The sequence below is a fragment of the Nuphar pumila genome, chromosome 7 (genome assembly GCF_984573655.1).
Source record: "Nuphar pumila chromosome 7, dmNupPumi1.hap1.1, whole genome shotgun sequence".
In the NCBI taxonomy this organism is placed as follows: domain Eukaryota; kingdom Viridiplantae; phylum Streptophyta; class Magnoliopsida; order Nymphaeales; family Nymphaeaceae; genus Nuphar; species Nuphar pumila.
The window spans coordinates 40044338-40057031 of NC_143255.1; the positions used below are offsets into that span (position 1 = coordinate 40044338).

At 38.5% G+C, this 12694-nt stretch overlaps 1 pseudogene; it reads right to left on the reverse strand.

Moving 5' to 3' along the window:
* Window positions 1–1235: 1235 nt before the first annotated feature.
* Window positions 1236–1796, reverse strand: LOC149832013 (ethylene-responsive transcription factor ERF017 pseudogene; annotated as a pseudogene).
* Window positions 1797–12694: the final 10898 nt, after the last annotated feature.

Consider the following 12694-nt stretch of genomic DNA (forward strand, 5'->3'; position numbering starts at 1 on the left):
TGCCCTGGACAAGTCATCCAGGATGAAGCGTCCGACAGTATGTCTCAAACAAATGACACAATACTATGGTTGCTCCCGTTTTTTGCATGGACACCCATGTCCTGTGTGTCCCATGCTGGGGGCATTTGTCCACAGACAATTGTGTCCCGCTGTTCAAACGACCCCTCAATGAAGCACTAAACCAGACACAATCAGTAGGGCCACTATTTTTTTTCTTTTTACGAAGGATGGGTAAACCACCCTTGACCTAGTCATGCTGCCTGCCATACTTACGGTTGCTGTCCCCACGGTGGAAACCCGTAGCATACCCCTTGCCCCTAGGGAGTCACCAAGCTTCGGTTGAGCAAGGGCATATCCTCATTAATGCAAGGCTCTGACCCACATGGGAATGGGACCCTGACCACCCGCCTAGTGGGCAAGCCCCCCTCCACTGTGACAAAGCCCTTGGTATGGGTGGCAACGGGCCAACCTAGGCCGACCCGTTAATGGACAGGGCCAGGCCAAAAGCGGGCCAGACCATTAGCGGGCCTTTATTTTGTTTTCTAAACCTTTTGTGCCTATAAAACAATTATGCCACATAAATTATTTTCAAGATATTGTGATAATTAAGCCATTTAAAATAGCTGAAAGAATATAATGTATATTCACCATATTTTAAAAAAAATTGCAATATTTCTCATTATGGATATTTATCATATTATACGTTTGAAGAAATGGGTGATTTAGCTACTCATTACTCAGTTTTTGTTTGCTATCGTTACAAAGTAGCAACCAGCACGTGCCTACGTGCATCACCAACCTCACGTGGATCACATGGCGGATACATGTGGGCCACCACACACACAAAAAAAGTCCTGAAATAATAATAAATAATTTAATTAAATAGGTTTATCTTTGTTCAGAATACACTTTATGGTTTATACATAAATAGCTTGTATGTAGGTGCGCCCCCCCTACTGCGGGTCCCACTTTTTTTTTTTCTCAAGGGTCACCTTCTCAGGATCATTAGATTGTGAAGATCGGACGGTATAAATTCTCACCTCACCCACAAGAAAACAAAAATGCTATGAGAGGAGGGTGATAAGAAACAGGGTACTGGTAGGGACCCCACATGTGGGTCCCACAAGAATAAAAAAAATCCTGCCACCGGGGCACCCAAACAAAAAAAAACTCGTTTCGCCGGAAATTCTGCCGGAAAATAAAAATCTCCGGCATCCTCCAATAGAACGACCATATCAGAAGGACCAAAGTGAAGACTGGTAAAAGGCGCTACTGCCGAAATCTTCCTCCATCGCCGGAGCGAGCCCAACCTCCGCCGGAAACCCCTCGTTCATCAAATAGGTGCCGAATTCCGACCCCCCGCTGCCGGAATCCGCCGCCAGAGGCTCCAGAAACGACCAGTCCTCGTCGTCGCCGACCGCATGTTTCTCTTCCTCCGACGGTGCAGCAGCCGCCTCTCCCTCGTGTGCGAACCGTGCCGCCGCTGCCTGGATCTGCGATGAGTTCAGCGTCGATGCCTCCGGGATGTTGGGCGTGTTGTCCGGGAAGTTCAATTTACCGGCAGGGCCACGGAGGCAGAAGACGGCAGCGTCGTAGGCTCTCGCCGCCTTTTCCGGCGTGTCGTACGACCCGAGCCAGATCCGTTCCCGGCTGTTCGGCAGCCGGACCTCCGCCACCCACTTCCCCCACTTCCTCATCCTCACCCCCTTGAATCTGGCGCTGCCCCCGCCGGAGCACTCCCCTATCTGCGGCCGGCTCGCCGGCCTCTCCATCTGCTCCGACGACGGTTTCACCATCTTCTTTATGAAATTCACCACCAAAAACCAGTTTTTCAATCTCAAAAATACGATCTTGATCGGGAATTGGCCTCCCCAGGGAATAAAAAAAAGAATGGTGTAGCGATATGGTAGCTCGTAATTTAAAAAAATCAAGCCAGGCCAACTTGATAAAACTCCATTTCGATCACTGTTTCAGCTTCCAAACCTGCCGGAAAAATCTCGCACTAGCCGGAATCGAGCTGCAGTAACTAAGAAAACCCACGGGATTTCTTCGACTGGGTCGGAGAAATCCGGAAATCTGCCGTCAACCCAATTGAAAAAATCCGATTTCGATTCTAATTCCGGCCTACAATAAAAAAATTTCGAGCTCTGTGGGATTGAGTTTCACACTCTAGTAAGCAGCAAAACTCGCATGGGAGCTCCTCAGGTTCGCCGAAATTTGTGAAATCGTTCACGACCCAAACGAAGAAAACAATTTCTGTTCCGGATCTTAGCGTGGCCACAAACCGGAAGTGCCTGCCGAGTTCCTGATTTGTGCCAGCGCAGTGTTTCGGTCTTCCGTCGGCCTGTTTGGGCTGATTTATACTCTCTGGCTCCACTCAGTCCAGCACACCAACTTGTTCTCCAAAACCGTGTTGCGACTCCCACATGCACGACGAAAACGCTGTCAGTATGTGGGACCCACTGCAGTTCTTGACGACAGCCATATTTTTCTTTTGCTCTGATGACGTTGACACGCTGAGTAATTGTTTGTGTGGGACCCATGGTGTAGTTGGATGGATCTCTCAACAGCTGATGCATATGGCTGACTAGGATTCCATGGTTAAGACTGTGTGGTTAGGGATGCCAGTGAACCGGAGCGGGTGAGGGGGACGAGCTCTCTACCCCATCCCCATTTCAAAACACTGCCTTCATTCTCCGTTCATTCCTGTGGAGGGTTTTGATTTTTACCTCCACTCACGGTTCATTTTATGTCCTTCATCTCCACCCTAAACAGAGACGGGTTCTTGTTTTTCTCTGTTTTGAGAATTAAATGGTCATTCTTTTTTTTGGGGTTAGGCAAGTAAGAACTTAAGGTTAATATATATATATAAGATTTAAATATCATTTTATAATATAATAAAGGCATATTAGTAATTTCTTTAACAAAAAATCGGAGACAGAGTAGGGCGGATTAAGAATAAGTCAATCACCACCTCCATTATTCTCGCATGGGTTTTGATTTTCACCTTCATCTCCGATCCATTCTCCGTTTCATGTCCCTTATCCCTGCCTCAAAGAGGATGGGTTCAAAGGTTGTCAAAAAACTTTCATAGTGATTCAATAAAAAACTTTCATAGTGATGAAATCATGCTTATATATGTTCTAAGGTTGTAAAAAAACTTTCATAGTGATGAAAGCATACATATATATATTATAAGGCAGTCGAAAATTTTTTATAGTGATGAAATCATCTTATATGTGTTCTAAGGTTGTCAAAAAACTTTTATAGTGATGACATCATGCATATATGTATTATAAGGCAGTCAAAAAACTTTCATTGTGATGAAATCATGCTCATATGTGTTCTAAGGTTGTCAAAAAACTTTTATAGTGATTCAATCATGCATATATGTGTTATAAGGCAGTCAAAAAATTTTATAGTAATAAAATCATGTTTATATGTGTTCTAAGGTTGTCAAAAAACTTTCATAGTGATTCAATTATGCATATATGTGTTTTAAGGTTGTCAAAAAACTTTTATAGTGATTCAATCATGCATATATATGTTATAAGGCAGTAAAAAAACTTTCATAGTGATGAAATTATGCTTATATGTGTTCTAAGGTTATCAAAAAACTTTTTATAGTGATTCAATCTTGCATATATGTGTTATAAGGTAGTAAAATAACTTTCATAGTGATTCAATCATGCATATATGTGTTATAGGGTAGTCAAAATTTTTTATAGTGATGAAATCATGCTTATATGTGTTCTAAGTTTGTCAAAAAACTTTCATAGTGATTCAATTATTCATATATGTGTTATAAGGCAGTCAAAAAATTTCATAGTGATTCAATCATGCATATGTGTTATAAGGAGGTCAAATTTTTTTATAGTAATTAAATCATGCTTATATGTGTTCTAAGGTTGTCAAAAAACTTTCATAGTGATTCAATTATGCATATATGTGTTTTAAGGTTGTAAAAAAACTTTTATAGTGATTCAATTATGCATATATGTGTTATAAGGCAGTCAAAAAACTTTCATAGTGATGAAATCATGCTCATATGTGTTCTAAGATTGTCAAAAAACATTCATAGTGATTCAGTCATGCATATATGTGTTATAAGGCAATCAAAAAACTTTCATAGTAATGAAATCATGCATGTGTTATAATGCATTCAAAAAATTTTATAGTGATGAAATCATGCTTATACGTGTTCTAAGGTTGTCAAAAAACTCTCATAGTGATTCAATCATGCATATATGTGTTATAAGGCAGTCAAAAAACTTTCATAGCAATGAACTCATGCTCATATGTGATGAAATCATGCATATACTAACTTGAAATTTAACGACATGAAACAAATGACATGAAACTTTATACTTGACGGGCACCGAAGCTCATGGGACCTGCAGACGAAGCTCTCCCGTCCCCCAAAAAGTTGCACAACTCATTATGGACAAGGTTATGAATGGTTTCATATAAAAAGTCATGCATTGTGTTCAGAAGAAGTTGACGGACACCATCCCAAGAAATAGCAGGGTCAATCGAACGGTGGGAGTTGATGCTGGCGGGAAAACTCTGAGAACCCTACCTGCAGTAAGCAACGACTGGTGTGGTATTCATGTTACTCCCAAACTCGAATACACGATCCTTTTTGGGCTCACCGGTTGCAGTCACCCATGCTGCAGGATCAAAAGGCGGATGCTGATTGGAGTCATCGCCATATCGTTCTACCATCTACTGCTCGTATGAATCCTACAAAGTAATGATTACAGTATGGATTAATAATTAAGAATTATAATATTTATGATAATGTAATTCATGGTAACTTATATATTATAATGTTTATTAATACAATAAATACATACTATTGTCGCTCTTATCTTCTCTGATACAAACTCTCCCGTGCTCTTACATTTATGTGTTTCAGTAAACACATTCTTATAAGGCACAATCCCTCCTTTTTCTGCTTCTTGCGAGGTTAAATGATAAAAAAATCAATTAAAAAGTATGCAAAAATACTTATAAATTTGACAATATATATTGATGAGTTACAATTTTCTTTTGATGGCTCCCAAAAGTCCTAGATCCACCTGTGTGTAGATGGGCATCGAGCATCTTCACTCGATTTTGTGCAGCCTTTGCTGAGCGATTTCAAAATTCATGGCTCACCCACTTGTCGCACATTGCATCCCAATAATCTGACCTGATAGTAGGTAGGTCATGTGCAGACAAATATTATCTATAGAAAAATGAGTTAGAAATTCACATAATGCACATTTAAACTAATCAAGTATACAATTATTTAAATAATATACTTATCGAAGCATTAAGTAAAGACGAAGGCTGGGACTGGCTATCACGGCATCCACTTGGTCCTCGACCACTGGGTGATCGACCACTGTGACCTCCACGAACCATATTCTAACAAATAAAAATGTTATTTGGATCAGTTACATAACTCTTGATCTTAACATGAACATGACATATGCATGAAATATAAAGATTTAAAGGTCCTACTTAAATCAGTTTTAACCCTAAGTTCATATGGCAAATATATGATCATATGTTCCATAACATCAAAAAATGCTGGCGAAAATATCTTCTCTAGCAGACAAATAGTAGTGACAATAGAATCCTTGAGATTCTTTACCTCAGTTACTACAACTTCCGATGCACACAATGTTCTAAAAAATCTACTCAACTTGGATAATACCTCCTATATAGGTTTGTCTGACATATCATGAAATGCTAGAAGAATCAATCGTTGCATAATGACATGACAATCATGGCTTTTCAACCCATATAATTATCCCTCGTCTATCTTCACAGCCCGAGCAATGTTAGAGATGTATCCATCTGAAAATCTCAATTGTCTCAACCATTGACATACCTGCTTTACTTGATCTGTTCTAAGTACGTACCTTGCTTTTGGTTTCAGTAATTTACCATTGTACTATTTGAGTTCCAATTCTTGTCTTTTATATATTACTTTTAAATCCATACGAGCCTTCGAATTATCCTTTGTTTTTCTTTTGACATTAATTACTGTATTGAACACATTTTTCTCTACATGCATCACATCCAAATTATGTCATATTAATAAGGTCGACCAATATAGTAGTTCCCAAAATATAGATTTCTTTGTTCAATTATGATCCTTTTCAAATCCAAGGAAGGATGTCAGACTATGGGTATCTGTCAGTTCATATGGAAAGTATCACAATCGTCTTAAAATCTCTATGCTAGACAACCATGTATGTGGACCTTCTATTTAAGTTGTGCTTGCTCGGAACACATTCCTTTATCATCGGAACAGATGGTCACTGGGTAGAAATCGACGGTGATAATCAAACTAGCACAACTTTTATTCATACATTAATCTAAAAGATTTTGTATCTTTCATGCAATACGAACATACCAACCTCTCATGTGTGCTCCAACTAGATAACATACCATACGCAGGGAAGTCACTAATTATCTATAGAACAATAGCCTTCATATTAAAGATTTGTTTTTTATGGGCATTGTATGTGAGAACACCGTCATTGCACAGTATTTTCAGTTCATCAATCAATGACCTTAAATATACATCAAGAATTTGGTCTGAAGAGGTCGGATCAGGGATCAATAGAGACAAGAAAAGATTTTACATGCTTCATACACAAGCTTGGAGGAAGGATGTATGAGGTAACAAATACTGGCCAACACGAGTATTGGGTTGATCTACCCCCAAATGGATTAAATCCATATGTACATAAACCTAGCCTAACATTTCTCACTTCCATTACGAAGGTCTGATGAGTACAATCAAAGTGCTTCTAAGCTTTTGCGTCAACAGGATGTGTGATCTTGTCTTCATTATGTCAAACTTTATTTGCATGCCATCTCATGTGTTTAGCTGTCCTCGAAGATATATACAATCGTTGCAATCTAGGGGTGAGAGAGAAGTAGCGGAGTGACTTGTATGACACTTCTTTTGATCTTGTGGTAGCATTGCCTCTTGTCTTTGGCTTGAACCAAGGATGCTCACATGATGGACATGATATGTTATTTTCTTGATCTTTGAAATACAATATGCAGTGATTTGAACAAGCATCTATCTTTTGATATCTCCTACCTAGAGCGTTGACCATAACCTTCGCATGGTAGAAATTTTGTAGTAATTTTTTATCTTTGGGCAACATAGTCTTCACAATAAAGCATAGACGATCAAAACATGATTGACTCAAATTATACTTTGATTTCAAATTCAGTAGTTGAAGAACTGCAAATAAGATAGTGCGACTCTTGCAACCATTTCACAGTGGCTCATCAACATTTTTAAGTAAGTCATAAAATCTACTAGCTGCATCGTTTGTTGCTTCTTCTTCTACTCCAATTGGTACATCACTAGGACCCATAGCAGAACCCAGTTCTGGTCCTGCGACATCAAATATCAAATTCACATAAGGATCATCGTGCACCACATCCATCCGTACGTCAAAATTGTTTCAAAATTCTTCACCATGAAGCGTCCAATTCTGACAACTCACAAAACCCTTCCTGTATAGGTGATGTCTAACGCCATGAGGTTCTACAAATTGATTGTTCTTACACATCGTGCAGGGGCACCTGATCCGATCGATGGGATCCACTAAAGTGACACTTGCTGTTGCAAATTTAATAAAACTGTCAACACTATCCATATATTCAAGCGACACCTCATTATCAACTATCCTACGATATATCCATTCACGGTTTGCAGTCATTTTATCATATAATGTTACAGATATTATCTTCACCAGTTAAAAGAGAATCATAATAATGCGTCGATGAAAAAAATATCAAATTTATCATGCATTGTTGGTGAATATAATGATTTGATATATATATATATATATCGCAAAGATATTTAGAAAGATGAAATCACATTCATAAACATGATACATTAAATTTAAACATGTTTTTATAATATAATTTTACATGGAGGGCATAATTAATTTGAAAATAACTTTATGCAAGCATGGATACAGTCACGTCAAACATTGCAATACATTCAATCATTTATATCACAAAAATGTCAAACATATACCTGCAGCAAACACACTCCAATATCCCGCTAACTACTACCATGCTAGCATGGACTCCGAACTACACAAATAAGAGTATTTTGATTTTCATACATTCAAATCATGCTCAGCATGATCTCCGAACTCCAACAAAGTAGTCATAGATATCCACAACTAAGTGAGTGTGTGAATAGGAAAGTGTTGCATCCAAGAAAGTAAATAACATGTGATGCGCTTGCATTACTCACTACAGGTATTTACCCGATTTGCATGCTTTTGCCTTTGCATTTTTTTCTTTTTTTTTTTGCTTTTGCCTTTCGCATTTTTAGCCACATGCTAAGCATCGCACAATTAGCTCGGCTACGTACCTGCAAAGCATAAATATATAAAATAATATAATACAAAATAATCTACTCGTCTCTCTCATAAGGAGAAAATGCTATAGCTGCACACACACAACGACAAGCTTATCGTCACCCAAACAGACCTTCACGATTGGCAGATATAGGTCAGAGGCTCGACGAGATGGATGGAGATCGACTGGTACACGATCACTCACCGCCATTTCTGCACGAACAAGGACAGAAAAGAAAAGGAAGAAGAAAAAAACACAAAGAAGGGCCAATGGGGAATTCAGTACCGGTCGATGAGAATCACGATAGTGGAGGGCCTCTGGGTTGGCACTCGTCAGGGAGACGAAGTGTGTCCCGACGATAGCAATGGTGCAGAGTGGAGAAAAGAAACGAGGGAAAGAAAAGAGGGGATGGGGGGTCGGCAGTGATGGTCGACCTGCGACGGATTGGGCGAGACTCGAGGAGGGGGAGGAAGAAGAGGAGGTCGGCGATGGCGCCGCTCCGGCGGCCTGCAGATGGGAAAGGAAGGAGGTTGGGAAAGGAAGGAGGTGAGGAGAGGACTCGGGGAGTGGGAGGAAGAAGAGAAGGTTGGCACACGGCGGTGGTCGGCAGTGACACACGACGGTGAGAAAGATGTAGTGAGGGAAGGAGGAGGTGATGGAGAGAAATCGGGCGACGGGCGATCGACGACAATGGCACACAACGGCGAGCGAGATGAAGTGAGGGAAGAAGGAGGAGGTGATGGAGAGAAATCGGGTGACGGGCGATGAGCGACGTGCGAGGCATGAAACAGAAAGGGAAAGAAAGGGGCTCGCATTAGGGTTTTATGGGAGAAATTAGCGACGGAAAAATTCTGTTTTAAAATCCATCGTCAATTAGCGACGAAGTAACGACAGAAAAATTTTGTCGCTCATCCCTCGCGAAGTTACAACGAAGTTTGAGATGGATTTTTTTCGTCGCTAATCCATCGCTAATTAGTGACAGATTTTGACACAGAATTTTTCTGTCGTTAATTTCGCAACTAATTCCAATTTTAGGGATGGTTTGTTTTCTCTAGCTAATCTGTCGTAAATTTACGATAGATTATTTTCGTCGTAAACTTTCATCGCTAATTAACGTTTTTCTTGTAGTGATCTAACATCATAGATGTGATCTATAGGTTTTGTTTAGTGAAAACCGGCTTTTGGACCACAGAAATCTAACTTGTATACAGGTTTTTCTGGTGATCCAAAATCAATGTCTATGAAGGTATAAGTTTTTTTAGGCCCAAAAAAACATGTTTTTCATCAAAAAAACATGATCCAAGAGCCGATTCTTACTAAATCAAGCATTCTAAACACATCTAATGGTTCAGATCTATCATAAAACACTTTAAAACCATTGGGCAAAACAAAAAATGAGACCTAGTATGTTCACTTCTCGTGTGTGTGTGTGTGTATATATATATATATATATATATATATATATATATATATATATATAGAGAGAGAGAGAGAGAGAGAGAGAGAGAGAGAGAGAGAGAGAGTAGGGTGTAATACCTCGGACGTGCAATATCAACAACATGCACGTTAAATGAAAAACTACTTTTAGCTGTGGTCACAATGCCGCTAAAAGTTTTTTGCCACCCAAATATTTAGCGACTGTCAAAGACAGATAAATGTCTTTATTTTAAACACTTGGATGCACCCAATACATCTTTTGTATATATATATATATATATATATATATATATATATATATATATATATATATATATATATATATATATATATATATATATATATATATATATATATATATAATTATTGGTATGTATAAACAACTTAACTCTTACAGTCTTTATTCTGTCTCACTGTCGTTGGTAACTGTGGGGTCCACATGGGACGGGAGACAATAGTCTGCCATTGCTGTGTTATCAATTTTATTTTTCTGTGAGAATTTTTCGTGCTTCCAAACATGTCTTAAAAGAAAGAGAGAATTAGAAAATATAAAGCCAACTTTTTCTTTTAGCACATATATAATCAATCTCATACTTAAGCTCAAACACCAGCAATCACTTTTGAATTTACAAAGCAATCTATCTTAGTAGGTAACATAATTGAATATTATTAACATGGTCTCTTTATTTGAAACCATATTCAAGATTCTACCTATTTTGACTATAAGCTTGGCGACTCCCTGGGGTCAAAGGTTTCAAGTTTTACGCTGACATGAACAAAGACCGTAAGTAGGGTAGGCTGAGCCAAGGCAGCTAGGTCTATGTGCCATGAGCGGTTTCTCCGAGTAAAAAAAAAAAAACATTTGATGTTGTTTCCACCCATGCTCCCAATATAGCACGTTTAAGTGAAGAATTTTGGTTCTTATTAAATTAGTACTCAAAGTAGCATCAAACAGGGTAGTTGGTGTGAATAAATTGTCCGGGCATTATCATGCCTTTAACGACATGCCAAAAACTCGTGCTTTATTATTATTTTTTAGGTCTGATTTTTTTATTAAAGCCCTTTTTTTGTGATAAAGGGTTTTGATTAAAGCCTTAAAGTAGCCAATAATCCAACGATGATCAATATATTAAACATGATCTGTTTTGGTTAACATCTGAAATTTGGGTCGTACCAATAGGGGGTGTCATCGGGTTGTGTTTACCCAGACCAGACCTGAACCAAACTCTATATGGTTTGGGTATGGCGATAAATAAGAAGACCTGATAAAGACCTGGGTTCGGACCCAAACCAGGTATAGTTTGTCAAATTTTATACCAGATCTGGGCCCGGCCTAAGTTTCGATTAAGACCAATAAATTTTCAATGTAAAAATGAAAAAAATATTATTTTACTGGGTATGGCCTGGGTCTGGTTCATGTAGTTCTTTTGGGGTCTGGGTATGATTTCTCATACAGTGGATCTAATTAGACCTAGGTTCAGACCCAATACCATACCCAAAAATCGGGTCCAAGTCTGATTCTACCTAGGTCCAAACCAAACCCGACCCGTTGACACCCCTACTATACCAATGATATATATTTTGAATTTTGGTTGAAACCAAATCAGCATTATAGCTGGTTTGAATCAAAATCAGGCAAGCCAAACCTTTTTCCACATGAAAATTGATATAGAGCCTAACCAGATTCAAAGCTTTATTATGAAACCTGAGTAGCCAATCATAAAAAAATTGAGTTCCAAACTGGATCTTACCAATATTTTATACAAGATAGCATATATATGAATTTGGGTTATCTTTAACAAATATGTTTGGGCATATTCAGAACAAGGTTAGAACCGAAAATATATTAAAGTCTGATTTGTGTCAAAATTAGGTCTAATGACACCCATTTTACTACTCGAAGTTAATAGGTCTATCATGAGATATGAGTCGGATTCAGATCTAAAACTAAAATCCAAATTGGAAATGAAAATGTAACCCATATTTTTGTAATGGTCCTTTGGGTCAGATCCGTATGTATATATATATTTTGATGAATGCTAAAGAAAAGAATATATTTGACATTTCAAAATATGTAATTAGATTAACTAGGTAAAGTTAGTGGTAGGTTAGACTAGGTCCTTATTGGGCTATTGTCAGGAAAATATAGGTCTATATCTAGAATTTTAGAAAGGGTGATATCTGACATGCAAAAGTAGGTCTACATCAAGAAATTACTCATTTCTGTATTAAGGGGGCGTTTTAAGTGTGGATCTTGGAATCTCTTAACAGATTCTTTACGTGTTCCAGCCAATCACGTAACAGCATGCCATGCACCCTGCAGCAAGAGAATGGATGCCCCACTCAAAATGCTACTATGTGATTGGCTGGAGCACACAAGGGATCAGTTAAGAGATCCCTAGCTCTTAAGATTTTGTTTCGGTGCTTCTTTCATATGAAATGGGGGTTCTTTCCCAGGGTTAAAACGAACGCCCATGTGAGAAAATAGAGTGGGGTTGACGTATTTACACTTGGTTTGTTGAACTACACGTGACTCCAAATCAAATTTGATTTTGAGCTATATAAATCAGATTCGCAACATGCACCTTGAGAATCCAAGTCTCATTGCACTGTTTTCATCCTAAAAAGGAACTGACCACTTGAGAAACGAGTCTCCCCCATGATGGCTGTTCATTAGGAAAAGTGTGACCCACAGGGTAGTGTATAACAAATGTTGTATGTTTGTTTCATGTGACTTTCATGAGAAACTGCTGAACGAACAATCTTTTTCTTTTTCTTTTCTATCATGAATAACAAAAATATAAAATCATCATGGTGGGAAGGTGCTGTTAGTATTTGGTCCAAAATTATACCATTTTTAAAC